This window comes from Tinamus guttatus, unplaced genomic scaffold (assembly GCF_059628265.1).
Source record: "Tinamus guttatus ecotype Peru unplaced genomic scaffold, ASM5962826v1 Tinamus_guttatus_pri_ptg000639l, whole genome shotgun sequence".
Lineage (NCBI taxonomy): Eukaryota > Metazoa > Chordata > Aves > Tinamiformes > Tinamidae > Tinamus > Tinamus guttatus.
In genome coordinates this window covers 2,882,017-2,904,882 of record NW_028289173.1, presented here as the reverse complement: position 1 = coordinate 2,904,882, position 22,866 = coordinate 2,882,017, and the positions used below count along the sequence as shown (strand labels likewise).

The 22,866-nt window shown below is 42.1% G+C and overlaps 1 protein-coding gene across 1 annotated transcript in view; it reads right to left on the bottom strand.

The window, feature by feature from the left end:
* The window catches only part of ZNF407 (zinc finger protein 407), a 317,252-nt gene extending 296,407 nt beyond the window's left edge, over positions 1-20,845 (bottom strand). The window contains exon 1 of the mRNA XM_088535667.1: positions 20,749-20,845. The gene's annotated coding sequence lies outside the window, so the exon portion shown is untranslated. The remainder of the gene's footprint in view (positions 1-20,748) is intronic.
* Between the last annotated feature and the right edge of the window lie 2,021 nt (positions 20,846-22,866).

The window sequence follows — 22,866 nt, the reverse complement described above, 5'->3', positions numbered from 1 at the left end:
ATGCCCCCTGCAGAACTGATCCATAAACACAGTTTGGGGGAGAAGGGAGGGAGAATGGGGGAAAGTGGAAATCAAACCCTGACATTTATTACCTTTTCATTTTGAAATGAAGCTATTGAGAATTGAAGATGCATTTAACAGATGAGTAAATACAAAATGTTTATCTATGTGCTTTACACATCAGTTTGCTGCAGATCCTAGTTCCCAGTTTTTTGTTCAGTTAGCCACTGAATGAGGCCATGACCACAACTGTAAGCACTTCTTGACAGGATTAAGCAATTGCAATCTTCATACCGAGTACGATATGGACAATACAGGGTACAAGAATCTAATTAAGAACATGCTGACAAACAAGAAGAAAACACACTCAAAACACCACCACTCATGCTTAGTTTTGAGGCTAAAGCAGTTCAACAATGTACTGAATGGGAAAATATACCCAGATCAGTTGGACTCAATACCTACAGAAGTGCAAAGCAACTGGCGTTTTTTGCGTAACAACAATTTATGTAAAGCCTATAAGCAGTTGAGTGCACAGCAGCTGCGTACATTCCAGGGAGCCATTTTTCAACGGCAGGTCTCGTTATGCTAATGCACTGCCCCAACCTACACCTACCTCCCTATACTCGCTTTTTAAGTGGGCAAATGACACGTGCAGACCACAGCAGCCCTTCGGAGGCCCCAGTCAGGGCTCCCCTGTGTTTTTGCGGTATTATTTTGCTCTGTTGGCTAAGGCATGATAGCAACTATGGCAACTAATGAAGAAGTGGGATGGTCAGGTGTGTGCTCTCGGCTGGCCGAGGTCAGTGCTGCCATCAGGGCCAAGCAAGCTGCAGCGATCATCACCAGAAGCCTTCAGAGTGCAAGCTCACCCTGAGAAGGTTTAGGCACACTGCTTGGGACCCAGGAAGAAGACTAAATGAAATGATGCTGTTCAATCGGTATAAAGGGTTATTAATATATCCTGCTAAGGAAATATGAAGGAATTATGCCAGTGCTAAGTGCCACGAGTCCATCCCCAACGTCAGTCTCCATGTAACAGCCCTGGGCCCTTTGCCTTGCAGCCCTGCATTAGCAGGTCCCAGGCCACCACCGAGACCCCTCTTCTCCTGCATGTCCTATAGAAATGCACTTTTTTCCTTTCCTTTACAATGCGATTGGCAGGACCAAGCAATTACCCAGCCTCTTTATCCCCTCAGACCATGTGATTTATCAGAGACCCTGTCCAGCACTGAACTAATAGTCTGCACTGGAAATTTCCACTATCAAAAGGTGTCTCTGGATAATTAGTGGTTTCTCATCGACAAAAATGTGCACATTGAGGCCTTATTAATGAGCGGGGCATTGCCAGCTTCTCCCCACACTCTCTCCTGCCACCCTTCCTGCCCATTCAAAGTCATGCCATAACTTGACGTAAACCTTGAAGTGCTGTCGCACCTAGACCGACCTCCGGCAGGAACTCCAAACCACTCGCGGCCAGCGATCCAGAGCCCCTGAGGTGGGGGCTCCCAGCCACAGGGGAGGCAGCAGCCCCACAACAACCCTCTCGTGCCACGCGCAGCCCCAGGAAACAGGGTGATCACCTGCATGCAGATCTGCAGGCTCGGCCTCGTTCCTCGGACTCTCCATGCAAGTTAATCTTTCCCTGCGCTCCACTGCAAAGCTCAGCATGCAAGGCTTGCCCGACACATTCAGATCGCCTTGCACATCCTGTTCTAGCGTTCAACCTTCAGTTCAACTGTTTGGCATCGCTTACTGAACTACTCAAACACTTAAGGAAAAAATATTTACCTTCTTTCACCTTTTCAAACTGGTCTAGATCACTCGACCAAAAAAATCGAAAAGGCAAAACAAACTTCCATAGGTGGCGGCAGTAATTTCCCTAAATGCAGTATGAAACTAAAGACAGCTACATGGATATTGAAAACATTCAAAGTAATCTCATGTTCCAGCCTTCTTACCTAATTCCACATTCACCCCGTTGACAGTAGATGGGGACACACGTGTCCACCTTCGTTCCCTGATAAACCGCCTGCTCCACGTGGGTGGGGGACGCTCCCGGCCTCATGCGTAGGCAGGAATGTCCAAAGGAACAGCAGGCTCCCAGCTATTCCCGGGACAAGCAACAAGCATCATCAGGGCAGTAACTCCTCGACTGCACTTCACAAGTTAGACATAGCTAGAGTTAACAATTTGCTTCTAGGCATTTTGTTTCTATTTCATAGTGGAGTGTTCCCCAGAACAACCTTCCCCTGCATGCACTCCCCAAGGCAGACTGCTCTCTGTCCCAGCTACACACAAATTTATTAATTAATTATTAATTAATTAATTAATTTTCCTTAAATTCGCTTTGGTTCTCTTAAAATTGCATTCAGGCCAGCTGCACATCTTCTGGGGTAGGCATTGCTAGCTATCATCTCCACCCTCTGCTGGGGCCACGGTCACAGCAATTCATCAGTTTTCCAGATTTCAGCTGAGATCTAACCACAAGACTGAACCATGTCTCAGTTTCTCTCCGCTTTGATCTTTGCTCAGCAACAGTTGCATCTCTAAAATACGATTGAAGCAGCACATGCCTCCACTTTCCTGGTGAGATAGTAGTACTTCATAGCCAGATGGGGTGGGCAGACCTCCTCCTAGTTTCCTGCATGGATTTGTTGCACACCATACCCACCCTGCCTGAACTGTAACTACGAGCACCTGAAGGATGGATCCAGCACAGTAAAATCCTCCTGCAGGCAAGAGAAGCCATCTCAGCAACGCTTTGCTTGTGCTCCCCAGGCTTCCCCGCTGACTGCAAGCTTCTCTCCTGAGAGTCAGGTACTTCTACCTTCTCAGACTTGCCACCAGCCGCTTGGGAGATGGCAGGGGAACCAGCTGGTCACAAGTGCGGGCGGTCGCCATCCTCCAGCTGTACAACCGCATTCCCTCCACTCCCATCGGAGCTGCTGCACTCATCATTGCCAGCTGCAGCGTGGCCCTTCATCTGAGGCATCAAGAGCATTCTGGGGTCCTACAGATGTAACGAGCACATTTCAAATACAGTTCATAACTTGAAGCACATTTCTTTTTGCAAAATCAATTTTGGATGAAATAGGGATTATACCAGTAGCAGAGACTCTGCATCTGGAATCCAATTTTATCAACTAATAATCAAAAGTGTGTATTGGATGCAAGAAGAACCCCTCTGCAGCTATAGCAACTTAAGCACATGCCTAAAGATAAGTCCTGCCAAAAAGTGTGACTTTTGACAACAATTATTAAAATGTTTGCTGTTCCACAGCTGTACTGACACTGTAATGCTGGTAAAATCACATAATAGTAGAAATGGGGAAGACACTTCTTAAAGTAATAAATAAGTCTAAAAAACAGGTGAAGTGCAAGCTCTGGGGCTTTTCCATCTACCGCCACCTTCTAAAGACCCCAGTTTAGTTCTAAGAAGTAACAAAAACGTGAAGTGCAACAACACACAACCGCTTCACACATTGCACAAATGTATCAGGACGGATTTGTACAGGCTCTAGGACTGCTGCAATGAAATCAGGAGATGCTACCCACCCAGCAGGCCACCAGGAACCAAGCCCAAGCAAAAGAGACAGCAGCCAGATCTTCAGTACTTCCTCCCTTCAAACTCGCTTCTGTCAGAGGGCTATCTCTTCATACCATGTTCGAAATGAAGCTGTTCTAACACAAAAGTGTGTTGATTTCTTGGAACATAAAGCTTTTGTTAATGTTCACATAAATCAAGAGTAGCTGAACAGTTCTTTAAAGGATACAACCAAAAATAAATCTGCCATATTAGCTTTAGGTTAACAAATTCTTTTGCTTGGAAACACCCATGCCTTACTTCAGGCATTTTGAGGTTATTTGTAAAAAAAAAAAAAATAGTTGTTAATACTTTTGGAGAAAAAAAAAAAAAAAAAGAAAGAAAAAAAGCAGCTTGCTGTGGCCTGAGTATTTCTATGTAGAAAACACTAAGCTCAGCAACTCTGTTGGCAATATCAGCCAAGTCTTCGACTAAGAATCTTTAGCACAATTACTTGGCTTTGTTACGCATTTATATTATTGTGCATTATGCACTTGTAACGTGAAAATGTATGCGTTTCCTCATATATAAGGTGAGGATTTGAATGTACACACTTCTATGCTGATGAGACATATGGACGGATAATTCTGCTTTGAAAACTGTAAAAATACATTTTACTTCTTTAGGATAGTTGGATATTTGCATAGTTATTGAGGGAAAGCATTACACTAACACTTCTCTATGCATCAGGATTTGGAAATGGTCAAAATCATGGAGGCTGTTTTAATGTTTAATTTCCTCCAATGTTTTTATTGCATCCAAAGGAATATCTTCTGTCCCCAAATGACTGACGCTTTTGTACAGAACTGCACCATATACCATACCAGCATGTAAAAAGACATCTACTTGAGTGCTTTCTCTATTTTTTCTTGATAGTCCAAATAATAGTATAGAATTCCTCCTTGCTAATAGATGTGCAATTGAGATTTACAATTTAAGACTTGCATTCCCTAATCCTCTGATGAAATTTAGAAAGTAGTAATTTTAATTTAAGATCAGAAGAGCAAGCAATTCATTAATGATCCATAAACCTGTAATGAACTGCAAAGTTTCTTAACTTAATGCTCAGAAGATATTTATTTACTTTTCTTTCTGAACATATGCCAGCTCTTCCAAGGAAAGGGGTATGGTTGCATTTAGAAGAATCCAAAGAAAATACATTTACAGGTATGAAATTCTTCTACCATTTTTATTCTTTACATTAATCCTGGCATTATAATTTCCAAAGTACTTCTCAGATAGCATATTACCATCTCCAAGTATTCAAAATCCAATCTATAGTGTTTGTAAGAGATTTGACATATGAAAAACAGACTTTCTTTCTTGCCTTAGAAATTCCTCTTTTCAAACAAATCAATTCTTTCAATGAAATCATAGACACAATGAAGCAAGATCATTTTAATGAGCTCCTTAAATAGCCTGCACAAAACTGAATGTGAACAACTCATCTCAATGTAAGACCTTTGTGCCAAATAAGCAACTACTCATATTCAAGGGCAGAACATCCTTCCTAAATCACATTGCAGGTCTTTTCTTGGGGCCCTAGGAAGTTAGCTGGCTTCCTTTAATGCTTGCTTGATAGATGGAATACAGAAGACAGCAATATTCTTGGTTCAAAAAGAACCAAGATCAACTTTATTTCTAGCAGCATTTGGTGCCTTTGATTACAAACATGTATTGTTCCTTGTAGTGTAGGAATGTTGGAATAGCAAGCTATGTGGCTGTGATCATATTCTTTTTCTGAGCCAGTCGTCGTGTTTAGGCACCAGGAACTCCAGAGGAAACTTCCAGATAAGCTATCGGCTTTCAGAGACTTTGAAAGCAGCTACCACACCGACACATCTGCAATAATTACAGTAACAAAATAAAATGCATGCTAACAGTCATCACTTGAGTGATGACAAGTTGACAAACTCAGACAATTTGCACTCATTAAATCCATTTTGTCATAGAAATCAGGAAAGGCTGTACTGGTATCATAGGGAAATGGACCCCACAGTCCATCGCTCGCACCCTTCTTGCTTCTGCCTCCAAACCATTGAAAGTACTTGCAGGGAAGGACAAAAAGAAGGCAAAAATAACAAAATAAAAGATGAATTCCTGTCATAGAGAATATATTTTTCAAGATAGGAGAAAAACTGAAGAGCAAAAGGCCAGGTTCCCCAGTTCAATATCCATTTGCTTCCAGATCAGCCAAATGTTGCAGTGACCACTTATCAGCTCGACTTTGAAGAGAGATTCTACAAAAGAGGTGGGTAGACATGCAGTTCAAGTGCTGTTAGAATCCATATGCTAGTCCAAGACAGAGAATGAAAGAAAAATGCACTAGTCCCTTTTAAAAAGTGCTGAATAACGCCCCAATTTTCATGTTCTGAAATTCAACAGCATTCCTATTTTGAATTTTAAAATATGAAGAATGTTGACTATTATCAGAGTGGGACATAGATAAAACAATAGGCAAAAATAAGGAACATAAGCAAAAGAAGTTTTTGAAGTTTCAGGAAAGCTATTTCCATAATACTGATTTTATGGACAAAAAGCACTGTGTAACTCAAACACTTTAGATAGTTCATCAGGTCCACAAAGGAAACTTCAAGGATTTCTACAAGTGCTAAGGAGGCACTTGGTCTGTGGGAATTCTCAAAATAACATGATTTTACATGGGGAGAATGTAAAGATGATGGGGCCAAACTCTTCTTGGCGGTGACCAGTTGCAGGACAGGGGGTAATGGGTACAAGTTGAAACACAGGAAGTTCCATCTCCATGTGAGGAAGAACTTCCTTCCTGTGAGGGTGACAGAGCCCTGGAACAGGCTGCCCAGAGAGGTTGTGGAGTCTCCTTCTCTGGAGATCTTCCAAACCCGCCTAGATGCCACCCTGTGCCCCGTGCTCTAAGTGTTCCTGCTTGAGCAGGAGGGTTGGACTAGATTATCCCAAGAGGTCCCTTCCAAGCTCAACCATTCTGTGATTCTGCAAGATGCAATTCTGATCAATTTTAACGTTAGACTCGGAGAAGAGCAAAAAAGTAAGTGTAGTTTGAATCTCTTTCCTACCATGGGCTGTAGGATGGTTTTACCTACATGGGACTGTGAAATGTGGCAGAGAAGTACAAACACACTTGCATGCTGACACTCGAAAAAAGTTAAAAAATACTACTCCCCTAGAAAGTTATTCTATAATTTAGTACTCAACAAGATTTACTAGTTTCCATGAACTTCTGCACAAAATGAAACCTGTAAGACAGGAAGAGATTATTTTTTTTCTAGCTTTTTGGCATACAAAAAGGTTTTACACTACCATTCTGCATGGAAAGCAACCAGAGGTCTCCCTCACCAGAGCCAGGGTTACAACTGTCTCGTAGCGCTGCTGGAGCATACCCACGGAGCGGTACTGGTGCTAACACGGATGGAAAGGGCACCGGCAAACAAATGTCCCTTCTCCATGCTGAGAAGCATTTTTCTGGATAACTTGAACCAAGATGCAGAAAGGGAGTATGAACTATAAAAAAACTGCTAAGGAGGATTTTTTTTGGCTTGAAATGTTCTCTTAATTTCTTATACAGTTAAAGAAATCAAAAAAAATAAAATAAAAAAGAAACAAATAGAAGGAAAATTCTTGATAGTTATCCAGCTATTTTCTGAGCAATAGCTCAGTGAATATAGAAGAACCTAACCAAACCACATTAAATTATCCAAACTACTGTAAATATGCCAACACATTCACAGCTAAATTAAATAGCAATAAATAAAGCCCCAAACAAGTTCTACGTAACGTTAGGACACCAAAACTGCCAAAAGGGCCTAAAAAGAAAGGAGGATGGAACCAGGTAGAAAGAAAAGGAAACCTATTTCAAATATTAGTATTTTCTGACTACACACCTTAATTGCCTTGCTTGTTGTTTTGCAATGACATTCTGCTAATACAAAGTTGGCCCACATGATTTAGGTTACTGCCTTTATCCCCATCTTTTAAATGACTAGAGCAAAGAACACATATAATAATTTGTGTTTACATGTCCCATTTCTCTGCTTTATTGTGCTTCCTATTTTTCTCCTATCAGTAGTCTATTAAAGTATTGCAGTTAGAAACTGCTGTGTGAGTTTTTCAATGAACTCGTAGCATAAGCAGTTCGGGTTATCTGTAGCTCAACAAAGTTTCCAGGAAAAATGCAAAGCATCCCCACACTTCTAAACAAAATGGAAAATTAATAAAAATCAAAGCATTCTGATGACACCTGGTGGCCGCTTCCCATACAGGGAAGTCACCATTCACTGTATTTCATTGGATAAGAGCAATTCCCATGCAAGTTTTACATGTTTCTTCAGTAAGCACACCCGCAGAAATGAGAACTGATATATTTCTACATGCAATACCGATGCTTTAGGAACAAAACCCACGTGTTTTTCAAACGCCACTGCTCATCCACAGCCTCCTCTTCCCCCACAGCTGGTTGTTTCAACAAGTGTAACAAGCTCTGTGCACACTTGGATCAGTACCCGAGTTGTGTTGTCCTCCGAAACTAGCAGTGCACTTAGGCGTGCACATGGTTTCAGAAGGATTCCTGCGCTTGCATGTGTGCCCCAGGCCTTGGATGGAAGTTCAGATTTTCATTTTTCCTCACGGAATTGTGCAACTGTGCAGGACACTGTCAAAAGCAGCTGCACCAAGGACCAGGCCATTTCTTCAGGATCTGCAAAAGCTTCATGTCGCTCAGTATCTAACAGCTGCATCTTGTGTGTAAGGTTTTCTGCCACCTGCTTATCTAGTGTTAACTCTTCTTGATATTCTGAGGTATATCCTACCCCTGCAAGGAGTTCTCAGGAGTTGGGTCAGAGAACTTGCATACACTGCCTTTAAATTTCCTCTATACATTACTCTCTCTCTCCTGGGAATGTGTTAGGAGAGCGTTATTGCTAAAAATACTACTAATTCCCTGAAAAGCCCTGAGTTAAAAATCAATCCTCCAAACTTTCCGGAGATCAATGTTCTAATGAACAAAGAAAACATTATGCAACAATACCAAGTACGTGGAGTCTGAAGGAAAATAAAAAGCTACAGCTGTGCAACATTTCCCTCGGAAAAAACTGACACGCTGCTAAGTAGGCTGTCACTCAGGCCAAACCCCAGAAGCACAGCAAGGGCCCCAAGGTCCCCCTTTACAGGCTACCTGTGTCACAGCTTATAACGAGGAAACATAGGCAGTGTGCAAAGTCAGGCTTTTCCTGCAGAGTCAGGTTTTTCCTCATTCTGGATGGGGCAGCACATTGGCTTGCCGCTCTCAGCAGCAGAGCTACACCAGCCCAGTTACAAACCGACCTGACTGCTCTAATAGGAGCAGTATGAGCAGAGAGCAGCCCGCAGGGTGAACAGGCTGCCTCCCAAACCAGAGAATATAGGGAAAGGCTGCTTTTCTCTCGAGTGGTAAAAAGAGCATTTAGTCCTGTGTTTCTTTCATCAACAGTCGCTTTCCTATTATTCATTCCGGAAAAAAAAAAATGCTTTTAAGTGCTACAGGACTTCTTTTTTTCAGCTGTAACAAACAATGAAAAAAGACAGAATCTAAAACTAAAGCTTACAGATCAACAATATTTTGTTTAGACATGTTTTAAAGTGAAGCCAAACATTAAGCTTACTACTTTTGTAGCATATGCACTACTTTTCCAGAGCCTAGCATCTGATAATATTTCCATCATATTGCACTAGTCTGCTTAGGAGATCAGAATGTTCTCAGAGGCACCTACAAAAGAATAATAGAGAAAAAACACTCCTTTAATAGCAATGAATTCCTCCCCAAAAAAGCCTACATTTGGACCCTTAACTGCTACGCAGGCATGCTAGTGCAAATATCTGCGTTTTAAATATCAGGAGCAATACCCAAAAATGTTTGCATGCAAGTGAAGTCACTGGGAACAGGCCATTTGCCAGAATTTCAAGAAATTTCTTTAGTCGCTTAAAAATAATCCAGAAAGTAAAGACAGATAATAAAATTTTATCTCCACAATCTGCTATTCACAAGTGAACAAAATGGCATTAAAACACATTCGTGCAATTAAAATTAGCTTTTTTATTTAGAGAAGTCAAGAATGATTAGCTACATTAATAACGCTTTTTCGAGAACATTTGAAAAGAAAAATTAAGCTATATTAGGCTCTGCTTAATAACTTGAAGATTTTAAAAGTGCCCAATTAAAAAAAAAGAAAAAAAAAAGACTCCAGAATAAAGGTAGGAAACGCACAAATTCAATGCTATTAAACGCAGGCACATGAGATCCCATGTATCTTGTGCCATTTGTAAAAAGGTTGTTTTATTATCAGTGTAACTAATCACAATGAAGACATCTCTTACAACCAAAGACATTATAATGAATTTTCTTTACAGCTACAGAGAAATGGGATTTGCTGTTCCATATCAAACTAGAACAGGCTGTATAAATTCTTCTTCATATTTATTGTTAAATGTAGTTTTTATCTATAAAATCAGCCATGAAATATTAAAAACTGAAACAACAGAATTTATACCCCTTACTTAATTTAGTCTAAACGGTCTATTCATTAAAGAGGAGGAAAAAAAAAGGTTACGTACGTATTATAACACCCCTTTCTTTTCCCCCACCTCCACTCCCCCACTGCCCAGAAGCCATTTCCATTATAAACTCCTTAGTTTGGGGGATTTATAACTCAGCTGTAAAAGTTCACTTCATACTTGAGAGTTCGTATACTTTTCCTTTCAGAAATTACCAAACAAATAAATAAATAAATCTGCTCTGGGAGGAAGGCAAGAGGAACGGGAGGTAAGACGAAGAAGGGCTCAGGCAAAATGGCGTCAGTGCTGGGCCCTGGCACGGGACACAAGGGCTGCAGGGTCGGTGCCCGTGACCCGGCCTGCGCCCTTCCCATGGCGACGCTCTCGAGGGGCGGCCACGAGCTGGGGATATGGCCCAGGGAAGCCAGGACGGGGGCAACTCCACGCAGGGAGCAGCCGCCTGGTGTGAGCCTCCACAGAGGTGTGAGGAGGCGGGCGAGGCGCCAACTGCCACCCCCAGCCGCCATCCCAACTGCCACCCCTGACCAAGAGGCAGACAAAAAAAGCGTTCCAATTTGATGGAATACTAAAGGATTAAAGGGTATTAAAACATCTTTATTTAATATAGCATGAAAAACAGTAATTAAAGCAAAAAAAAATAATAATAATAATTCACCGGAAGGCAGGTTCCAAGACAAAGCAGAAAATAAGGCAACAAAAAGACAAACGATCATGACCTTAATAGCTGGGCTTCAACATAGGGTATTTTTACCTATCAATATGTTATATTTGGCTTTCTCCTTGATCACAGCAAAAAGCACAGGAGCACCCTGTACCTGCGTTTTCAAGACCCCCTGTTTTAAGGTCTGCAAGGACTAGAAAGCAGCAACAGGGAGCAAAGCTCCGGTTTGGGTCCCCCGTGGAGCCGGTTACTTGCCCAGGCGGGTAGGCTCCGAAGCAGCCACGCTACATGATCAGCTGCAGCCACAGGGGAGGCTGCCAGAGATTTCAAGCTCAGGGATGGTCACGGCTGCCGCTGGTAAAGCCGCCCTGCTCATTCAATTAGCCCTTGTCAGGGCCCATAATTTAAATTTCTTCCATCAGAAAAGGCTCTGCCGCAGCAGTGCTCTGCCTGTGGTCTGTGGGGCTAATGCAAGGAGCTGTCACCCATCCCTTCGGTTTAGAGCTCCAAAGGCGGCGTTTTGTAGGAAAGACTTCAGGAAACTTGATGCCAATGCTCTCTTGATAAAACTTTCTATGTTTAATCTTGTTCTAGGCTGAATTCATACTTTGTATCTCTATGATTTTACATGTACTTTTTTTTTAATGTAACACATGAATAATAAAAAACATCATTAAGGCTGAAAACTTAAAAAGGAAAAGACCAGTATATTTCTATCAATGCTTGCAATCCCTACCTGTAGGAGGAAAATGTATAGAGAACAGGCAAAACCAGGAACCAACTCCATTACCCACCAATTGGGCTCCTGCTCCTTCCTTGATTACTGTGATGATTTTACCCAACATGGAATTTATGGTGCTTCTAAGAAAAAAATCTGTCATATTGTAATTCATGTAGACACAAGTAATGTCTATTTTTTCCTCTGCCAAAAGGAAAACTGCAAAGAACCGGAAATAAAAATTATTAACCCAGGTTGATTTCTTTTGCATCCTATAACCGGCAACTTGAGCAAAGAGATGAAAAACTCTGGCATTGGAAGGACAGGCTCAACCTATCCTTCCACATTAAAGGAAAGGAAATCCAAAGATTAAATAGGCAGGGATAATTAGGTAAATTTCAGTAATAGCTAAGAAGTGAAGACGCTTTATGAACTAAATTCAAGGCATATGAACATAGAAGAAAGAATATTTCTGGGATATGTAAAAAGAAAAAAAAAAAGGTAATAGAAAGGTATTAGCTACAAAGCCTCCTGCCACACACTCATAAGAAGGTACACGAGCCAAAAAAAAAAAAAAAAAACTACAAAGTACACATTTTAAGCGTCTAATGGACATGGCTAAAACCTGGCTGGATATCCTAATTCAATCAGCGATACAGATGAACACCGAGTAGCAAGAGAAAGACCGAGAAAGTTGGTGTTCAGTGACAAGGGTATCCTTAAAACAATCAGACTTGACAGTAAGAGCTGTAACCATAAAATCAGTTATCAATTTATGGCATTTATGACAGATTCACTAAAGGAAAAAGATAAAGGAAAAATGAAGGATGAGCTAGATAATGAAAATGTTTTAGCAGTTAGGGTGCTACTCTGGAACAAAAGTCAGGACTCCATCTCCAAAATTCGTTAGTCCCAAATGACTTAAGCCTACATCCACTAGCGCTACTGAGCATTTCAATGCCAAGCTTTAAATGTCTGGGTCACAAAGCGGAGTCCAGAGTGCTAAATGAGATACTTGTCTCTTACAAACAGTAAATATATGAGAGGAAAAGAAAAGAGTGAAAGCAACCACCTTACACAGTCCCTTAGAACATCAAGTAACTAATCTCATTTCTGTAGGAAAAAAAAAAAATACAAGTATTGACTTGACATGAGCAGACACAAAACAACTGCTCTGCCCTTAAGGTCTTATTCAGTAAACAGACACCATAAGTGTCTTAGGATCACTTTGTGGAACCTTAAAAAATAAATGTATAAAAGAAAACCTTCAAAAAGGTGGCATTTAATTACAAAGCATTTGAGGGGATTATAAAATTAAATTATCAAGTAAAGTAATTTGAGGATTAGTCTGGAACATTTTCCTTTAAGTTATCCTTATTCAGCATGATTGGAATTTCTATATTATCTATGTAATTTCTACATTGCTTTATCCAACCAGCCTACTAAATGATTAAAAATAAACTGGACTGAACTTCACTTTGACCTGCAGTGACTCCTATTTGTATTCTCAAAATTAACCCAGGCACTAAGTGCTACTGATCTTCAACTAACTGATCAAAGAATACTGCCCTGTAATTCACTATATGCTAAAAATCATAGTGCTGAACTGTGCATTTTCAAACAAGTGGTTTACAGCTCTAGATTTAAAATGCAGAGTTTCCATTATATTTAATAATTAAAATGCATGCTGTGTTATGGTTACATTTGGTGACTGGATTAGTGGTACCCCAACTGAGCTAAACAACGCCTTTTTCCTATTAGAGCTCATATTACCATATCATCTATTTGTTTAAGAAAAGGAAGAAGAAAAGCACAGCAAGGAAGAAGGAATAAAAAAAGAAATACAAACATCAAACATACTGACAGACAGAAAGGACCAAAACAGTGAGAAGACCTGGAATCAGCAAAATATGTGCTACCTGAAAGGGGAAAAGCTGAAATATCTAAGCATTTAAAGTTTTCAAACCCTAAGAAAAGAATATACTTCATTTGTCAGTGAGGGCTCTCATTCAAAGTAAATTGTTTAAACCTCAGTCTGTTTTCCAAGATTCAGTTTATACAAATTTAGGAAATACAGACATCACTGTCAAAGAGCGGACTCTCTCGGGCTGTCAACTTCTTAATCAGGGTCTGACTCCACAGGAAAGTGTGAAATTATGTAATTATTTATGCTTGGCAATTCTGATGGTTTAGACAATTCTAACACTCCAAGAACATCTTGTTTTATATTTAAAAAAAAATCCATCTGCAGTTTTATTTCTGTGAATATATCACCCTCTCTATCTCTCTCTTTCAGACGTGTCAGGTTAGATTTCATCCAAAATTCCATAATTACAGATCTACTAAGCTATGACTACTTGCAACAAATGCGAAAGTGAAGTATTATTTGACCCCAAAATGAGTCACACTCCTTGCATTTCCATACCCCCAAGAAACACTTAAATATAAATACAGAAGTGGGGTTTTTTTTTTTTTTTTTTTGCATTTCAAGTATAATTTAAGTTTCTTGCTATCAGAAACAGACTTGGATAAAGGCCTGGGTGCCTGAAAGTTTGCCTCCTTTCCCATCTGCATTTGTTGGTCTGCTGTAACACTTCCACCTATGTGCCTCTTCCTCGTAAAAGAAACCCACCTGGTGATACACCCGTTGCATGCAAAGCATAAAGCTTCTCTGACAGAAAGATTATTCCACACTGTACCCCAAAACACACTGCAAGGGCACCAGCAGCACCTGAGAAAAGCAGGGAGGAGACTGGGCAGCGCACCCGGCTGCATGATGCGCACACGAACTAGGGAAATAAAGCACTTGCCTGCAGTTTTCCAGCTACCTAGTTTGGGGATGGCTCTCAAGTAAATTCACAAGTCTGTCGCTTTGGGAATTAAAGTCTAATCACGAGTGACTGAAAAGAATGCATTTTCATATAGTCTCTACCAACAAATTCCTAGTAAAAACAAGTAACACTATTTCCAAAACTCTGCTCTAAAACTAGGCACCACTTTGGGGGGTTAAATTTAGGCCTCAGAAAAATCTGGTTTTATTTCTCCTTTTCATAAGCAGAAATTGTGAGACAGAACCCCGTGTCAGATTCTGATTTCAGTCATTTTGATACAAATCAAAAAAAAAAAACCTTTTAAGCTGGATGGAGATATTCCAATTTATATTCAGGTAAATAACATCAAGTTCTGGTTCCAGGTTTTCTTTTCTTCTTGATTAAATTACATTAATGCACATTCCAAATAAACACTGCTAGTCCTACTATGTTTTTTAAACAAAGTCAACTAGGCAAAAGCCTTGCAACAAGGACAAGCACTAGCTGGGCACCCGCACTGGAATTCCACCAACATAGGAAATTGCTTCCTGTGAGGAAGGCGCCTACAGGCCACTGTTTTTTCCTAAATAAATTCTATTAACTTGGTATGTTCTTGAGATAGCAAAACACAGCAGTCTGGATTCCCGCAAGGAATCCATTTGGAAAATGGCCCCAAAAGTAAATTGGATTGGGAACTGCTAAAAGGTTTGACATTGTATTTATTTCTATATTAGCCCTAATTGGTATTTTAAGCTTGATAACAAGAATAGTTCATTTAAGGTAAACAAGAATTATCTTTCTATTGTATAGGTAAAAATGGAAAATAGGACAGTTCATAAATTCTAAGATGAGAGTAACTAGGAAACTATTCATTAAATCTTGCGTTATAAATTCAAAACACAAAGCATAACACGTTTAAACAGAGGGTTTATTTTTAAAAGCATTCATTAGGCTCTCATCTTCAAGCCTCAGACTTGTAAATAATTTAAAATGAAAATTTGAACAACAAGAAGAAAGAGCACAAATGCAATGCAAATCATTCCATTGTTGCACAAGAAATGCTGAAAACAATAGAGAAGTTGGCAGATTTTGAAGACAACATCCATAAAACATTTTTATGCACTGCATCTTTGAACTTAGATATTATGCTAGCACTGGATTCAATCCAAAAAAAAAAATATCTCTGACTTGTAACAATCAAACTGTGCCCTGTAAAGGACACACATACTAAACTAGTAATTTCTAGTATTCATTGCACTTTATTCTGTTACTGCCAAAACAAACAAACAAGCTACAGCTTATGGATGCTTTGGATTTCATTTTTTCAATAATTCCTTTAAGGAAATAAGGACAATTGGGCAAGATTTGCCTCACATGGGCAGCATGAAAAGAAACAGCTTTCATTTTACCAATGTTTTCACAAGAATCACAGATCATAGAAATTTAAAACAGGACGAAGAACAAAAATGTAATGGAAAACACAAGCACCGTTTTTTCCTGTACTTTCTGCACCTCCAGAGTCCCAAACCCCATGCAGAAGGTGCAAGAAATTAGGAGAGGAGACATAATACTTTCTTTAATTAATTTCATTAATTTGGAATCCTTTTCCCAAGCATTGGGGATAACTCATCTTGAGTCTGATGTACTACTGCAACATTCATCGGAAGCCAGGCATGCAACAGGCAGCCCTTGCTTAGTGCACAGCATGGGATCTATGTGCACGGGTAGACCACGTGCAGTGAACCCGGCACCTTTCAGCTAGCTCTGGGCTGGCTGCAGGCGCTGCTCAGCTGATGCAGACACACACTGTATTTGATAAAATAATTCCTAGAGGCATCAAACAAGCCCAAAAGGAGCAGAGGCCCCAGGGAGCACCCAGCAGGAGGGCTCCCAAGGCAGCCCAGCCGTCCCGGCTCACACTCTCCTTCGAACATATGGCAGAGGCCGGCGTGCTACAGACCATCTTTATGGGCAAAGCAGGCATGCTTCCTTCCAAAAAAAAATCTTAAAATACTTAACATCAAGCCTGAACTGCGCCTCACACACTTAGGGCAAATGTAGGCTTGTCCCTGACTCACCAAAAAGCAAAGAAACCAACCCAAGCACTAACTCATACACAAAGAGGGGGGCAGGCCATGAAAGCTCCCAGAGAAAGCTCAGGTGCAAAAGCCCATCTTAAAGGAGAAATCACACACACCACGAAAGCCAAAAACAGATATTACAGCTTTTAAGGCAATCAAAATAAGAAGAGTTTCTTTAATTAGAATTCTTCTAAAGGCCTCAATGTTTTTCAAACCTTTATTATATATACAAAAATATTTTATACCACATTTCTATATAGATCCTGAAATAAAAATGTCACGTGAAAAAAAAGATTTCTATAAAAATTGATGACTGTTAAAATTCACTGCACTTTTTTTGCACCTATATTTTGAGATGTTCTTTTGCAATAACAATCATAGATGGTGGCCAACCACAACAAGGAACTTTCTTCTTAACTATAATGCTAACAAAGAAATACCAGGCTAGAAAAGCATCCAGAAGTGTTTTTGTCTGACTCAGAGTTAAATACTACCTGCCCTTAGTACTCTGGAGGAGGCCCTCCTTGGCCACTGCATGTGCCACACACACAAACTTGGATTTTTAGACTTAGGAAGACAGAGGCAATTAAAATGCATGCCTCTAAACAAGCAAACCAAAGCCATTTGCAGCCTCCTATGGGATGAATATAACCCATACAGTTATAGGCAGTAATTCAGTAGTAGGCCAGACTACATAGATAAAAGCTCGGCTTGGTGTAGAACAAACAGCTAAAAAAAAAACATCAACAACTGTTAATGCAGGACTGGAAGGCAGTCATAAGTCACGCAAATACACAATTTACTTTTGAAACATCACCCCTGCTTTTTCTAAATGGCAATAGGATTATTCTCTGCAAATCGATGTGTGAATTCGCTCGCATTTACTGGCAATCTTCCATTTTCTGTGGAGGAAAGAAGGTAACCAGGCTTCAGTTCAGTCTAAAGATGTAGATGCAACCTGGTCATGATGTGTTAAAGAACTAGAATTACATGAAATTAAGAGCCTCCCCTTCCCATGCATTTAACACAGAGGGACAGAACGGGCTATACACTTCTCATTATCTACAGAACTTCTCTAGCAGATGCAGGAACTGCACCAGCTGCAAACCCCATCACCAGAAACGGTAGCTTCAGAGCAGAAGGATGGGTATAGCTCCATTATTTTAAATACTCAACTTCTTCCCACAAAGCAAAGGAAGCCTCTGGAATTTCTCCAGCAATAAACCAGAGCTGACAACGTCTTCACACGTTTTGTTTCTTCACTGGTTTCATACACATAGGTTAATAAATACTTCAAATTATCACCTTCGCACAGGCATAAAAAGTGACAGGTTTGGAAAACAAAACAGCGTAGATAGCTAACCTTTCAGAAGGGTATTTAGTGGTGTAAGAAAGTTCATTGCAAACACAGACAGAACCAGAAAGATCTCACATGAAATCTCACAGATCTTGCCCAAACCAGACTTGAAGGTTTGCTAAGCAACCCCCTTTGAAGTTCTACTCCTAACTTGCTCTCCCAAAGACACCAGGCTCAACGCCGTGTCTCCCAGTAGCACTGAACATCACATGTGGCTACAGGCTCCTCGTTTCGTGGTGCCTTGGCTTGGCTCCCTCCGCAGAGGCGCCGAGCCAGCGCTCCATGCAAGCTGTGCCGCCGCGGGAGCCGTGGGGCCCTTCTGCTGCAGGGCGACCAGGACGTCCCCACGAGCGCGGAGCTGCCGCGCGGTGCCGCGAGGCGGCCGCTCTGCTCCTCGCGGGGCGACACACACAGCCCAGCGAGGCACCCCCTGCTCCGCGATGGGCCTCACGGGTGAGCGTCGGCCAACTGCAACGCGCACCCCTGCAACACGGCACTTGCAGCAACGACGGCTACGCCTGACATAACTCAACCTTTCTTGGAGTGATGGTTCATCCAACGCCACCTTTCTTACCCAAAAAAAAAAAAAATCTTAAATCATATTAGGAAATTTAGAGTGCTCAGCACTCTCAGTTTGGGCATTTTTTTTCCATGTATTGATTTGTCCAGAAACTTTATCTCGTGCACAAAAACACTACGTTTTCAAAAGATTAAGTAATAATTAAAAGAAAGCTTCTTCTTTCTCCTCTTCTTAAAGCAGGACATTCCAATACAAAAATGCTGCTCTTCATTATGGAAGCTTTTAATGAAATATTCTGAGTGAAATCTATCTTGTGCATATTCTTTCTCCAAATAGTATTTTTTCCTATGAAAGGAGACCACAAACTTACGTTTTAGGAAGTTTCCAACACAGAAAAGTTTCATGTAAATAAACCAGAAATTATTGATACTATTAACATACAGTATTTCCTACAGAAGAAAGATAGTAAAGGATTGGCTGTTTTAGCTTGGGTCATCTGAATTACGTTTCGCAAAATATTAATAAAACTGACATGTTTGAACATCCTGAAAAAGTCACACTCCATCAATGTGCTGTCACACTGGTGTATTTGACATTTCTTTTTAAATGTATGGATTATACAATTACTGCCAGGCTCCGTATATTATACATAAAAGCTGCAATCTGATTATATGTCCATGTGAAAAAAAATATATGAAATAAGGGTGGAGTGACTGTATCGATACATCTGTGATGAACGTCCCTTGCTGTGTACAGCCTAGGAGACAGCAAACCAAAGCCCCTAATTGTCTTCATCTTTCATGCAGAGCTGAGACCTGGGGAAAATATAGACCCCAGCACGCAAAGCTCCAGCATCATACAAAAACAGTTACTCCAGTTCTGATACAGGATTAGAAAATTCTTGGTCTGTACAGGCCACATCTTGAAATTATTTAAGTAAGAATCGGGCAAGTTACATACACTGCTTAAATGTTATGCCATGTCTGTTATTGTTTTGCACCACCTGCAAATCACTCTTGCTCCCAACACCTTGCAGTGCGGGGATCCCATCATTTACTACTCCCTAGCTGCTACCATCATGCTTAGTACGAAAAATACATGAAAAGCTCTAGGCCTTACAGTTTTACATCAAGGCAACTTCTCAAAGGTGGCGGGGGAAGCCTAAAAGCAATGAGTATGTGAAATTTGATATCACCAATAACCCAGTGTGCAGCTCACAACTTCATTGCTTTTTCCCTTTCCTTGTTTATTATCACTGGACTGTAAACTGAACGATGTGGTTGAGAGGCCCCAGCAGTTGGGTGGAGGTGCACTGGGAAGCTCGTCACCATGAGTTACACTAACCAAGTTACCATCTTTTCCCTGAAAGGCCGCTACAACCACTTGCCTCATTCAGCTACAGAAGGTTCTGGCAAGGACACGCACCGCTTTGCAGCTGTATTAAGGAGTGACAGAGGGATTCTTGCCAATTTGCTTTTCTCACCCCACTCTGCCGGGCTCTGAAAGTCACAGGGCAGGGGTTGAAAACCACAGTGCGACATTATTAAGCCATCAGGACTCAAGAGACCGGTTTGTCGGATGGTCTAAGCAGAGTGAAAACGGCCGCACGTGTATCTGTTACTCGGAAGCGCTGCTTCCCTGCACAGCGCATGCTCCCAACAGCACGCGTTTCCACTCCCGCTTACACTAACGCGATCTTTGGGGAAGGGAGAAGGAAAAAATAAATCAATAAGAGCAAACACGCACAAGGCGACGCTGCTGCGGAGCCGCGCGGCCCCACGGCGCCTGCGCACACGCCGCGCGCTCCCGCCGCTGACGCGCACTAGCTCCCGTGCCGTTGGCGCGCGGCGGCGCAGGGCGATGACGTCGCGCGCCGGGTGACGCCACGGCGCCGCGCCGCCCGCTTCCCCTCCGTGCCTGCCCACGGCGAGCGCGGCGCGGCGGCCCCGCCGCCCGTCCCTCCCGCGCATGCGCGGCGGTCCCGGGACGGGAGGGCGCCTGCCCCCGGCAGAGCGCAGTCTCCGCCGCCGCCACCGCCGCGCTCTCTCCCTCCCTTCCCCCGGCCCGGCCGCCCGCGACGCCCGCAGCTCCCGCCGCCGCCATGGCCACTTCCTTTCTCCCCGCCCGCCCGTGGCGGAGCGGGGAGGGCCGGCCGCGCGGTTGGCCAATCGTCGCGCGGGACGCGCTTCCCGCCTTCGAAGGCCCAGCCATTCAGCGGCCGGTGGAGGCGGGACAAGGCACCCCATTGGCCGCCGAGAGTGCCACTGGCCACCCGCCCAGCACGAGCGGAAAAAAAAAGAAAACGACGGCAGCAGAGAGGCCCAAAAAGCCCCGGGGAAGGCGCGGGCGCGGGCGCAGGCCGAGCGCGCGCGCCGCCCCCCAGAGCGGCGCCCGGCGGCGCGGAGGCCGCCGCGCCACCTCGGCCGCCGCGCGGCGCGCGCGAAGAGCCGCGTCCCGGCGGGCCGCGCTTACCGGCGGGGGGAGCCGTCCGCCTCCGCCCGCGAGGAGCTTGGTCACCAGTGGCGCGCCGTAGATGCGCCGCGTTGCGTCACGGCCGGCGCGGCGGGGGCGGGCGGGGCGCGCGCACGTGACGCGGCGCCTGCGCGGGAAGCCCCTGGGGCGCCGCGTGCGGCCGCCGCGCGACGGGCCGCGCCCAACGGCCGCGCGCGCCCCCGCGCCGCCGCCATCTTGCCGGGCCCCCACCGCCCCCAAAGCGCTTAATACTGCCTTTAACCAAGGCGTGTTATGAGTGTAAAGTATTAAGTATTAAGAACAATGTAATTAAAAATGGGTCTTTTTTCTTAACATGGGAAAAAATATAAGACAACATTTTCATGCCCCTTATTCTCAGTTTCTCTATGATTTACAAGTTCCTTTTATTTTCATAAGTATTTTTATAGATCTGGACCTCAAGTGACATCTGTATTTAAGTATTTGTGTTATCTGATACACCATATCTGATCTAGTAGCTCTGATATCACCTACTTCATGAGTGAGCAAGTACTGAGGGAAAAGGCAGAGTGGGTGCTGAAGTATTATAAACTTAAATATTTTTAACTGTAGAAAATGACAAGACAGAAGCCACATTTTTTTTAATTGAAAAAAGAAAACTGAAGAGGAAGCCATTAGTATTGTAGAAGCGGTAATTAAAGCAGAATCGATATTAATAAAGAGAAAATTATATGTAACAAAAAGTTATTTTTGTCATTTTAAGCTTTATTTATTATTTACAGACATATATTTAATGTTCTGCATTAGATATGTACATAATTTTAATTCTGAAATGTTTATGCTGATTAAAATATATGTAAATGAGATTAAAAATATGACATTAGGAACGATTCCACAATCACTGTATTCATTCCACATCAAAGTACTGATTTCAGCAGAAGTATTGCAAGTATGAAGAGTAATAGCAGGCTTTTAGTTAGCTCTGTAGTTTAGTTGGAAAAGGTAGACAGAGCATAATAGTTTGTGTTTAATAGTTTGTGTTTAATTATGCAGAGAAAACACACGCACAGCTCTATGATTACTAAATTTGACAGTCATTTAGCAGGATAAAGTCTGTCATAATAATCGTACCCACCAACTCTAAATTATGGGAGTTTTTTTCCACAGGTGTTGGAAATAACAACCCAATAACAACCCAGCCTGACAGCGATGATGTGGGCAACGTCTCAGGCTCGGAGTGTGCTGGAAGGTGACACCACTTGTGGGAGCTGTGCTCAGTATTTCATTAAAGGTTGCTTATTCACTCAATATTATTTAGTAGGGTCTCATCCCAGTTGTGCTCAGTAAGTCATGTGAAGGGCAAGTAGTTGCCCATTTTCACTTAGACAAAACACTCACCTATAACTACTTTATATCTTTTGTTAAACTCTCCTGTGTTAATGCAGAGAACCTTATACAAACAAGTAAAAAATGTGATAGAAATCATGTTTTCCCCACCTCTTTCCATTAGCAGCACTGGAATGTAAAATGAAGAGAAGGCATACAGGCATGATTAACCCCTCCTGTTTATGCTTAGAAGGGAGCTTTTTTTTTTTTTTATGTTTCCTATAAGATGGAAAAAGGAGAATGTTAGGCAAATTTAAGAGAAGGAAAAAAAGAGATTTTTATTAATTAAAAAAAAGTTTCATAGTGGTTTCTCAAATTTTTCTTTCTGTTACAGTTAGAAGAATTCGAAAAAAGAGTTCCAAAAAGTTCAAACTTTCCCCTCTCTACCGCAAGACGAATGTTTAGATCTGCAAACTGCTAAGAGGTGGCAGTATCTGCTAATCCTTTCCTGTGACCCCCAAAAGAAGCATCATCAGAGCCTCCTGTTCTGAGTAATGTGAACATGTTTCTATCAGCTCTTGGCGAGATGAAACCATTGGAATTGTTCCACCTTCATGGACCATGTTAGCCTCTTTTCAAATACAAGGAACACTGTGTATATTGCAAGAGGTGAAGCTGAATTTCTAGAAACTGAACATCTATCTCTCCTGCCTTTATATTTGTAACAGGAGATGTGATTGGAGATTTTCTATTTGGAAAGCAAAGTTTGTATGGACCTTCCAAGGTCATTTTCTTCTTTTTCTTGGCAAAATT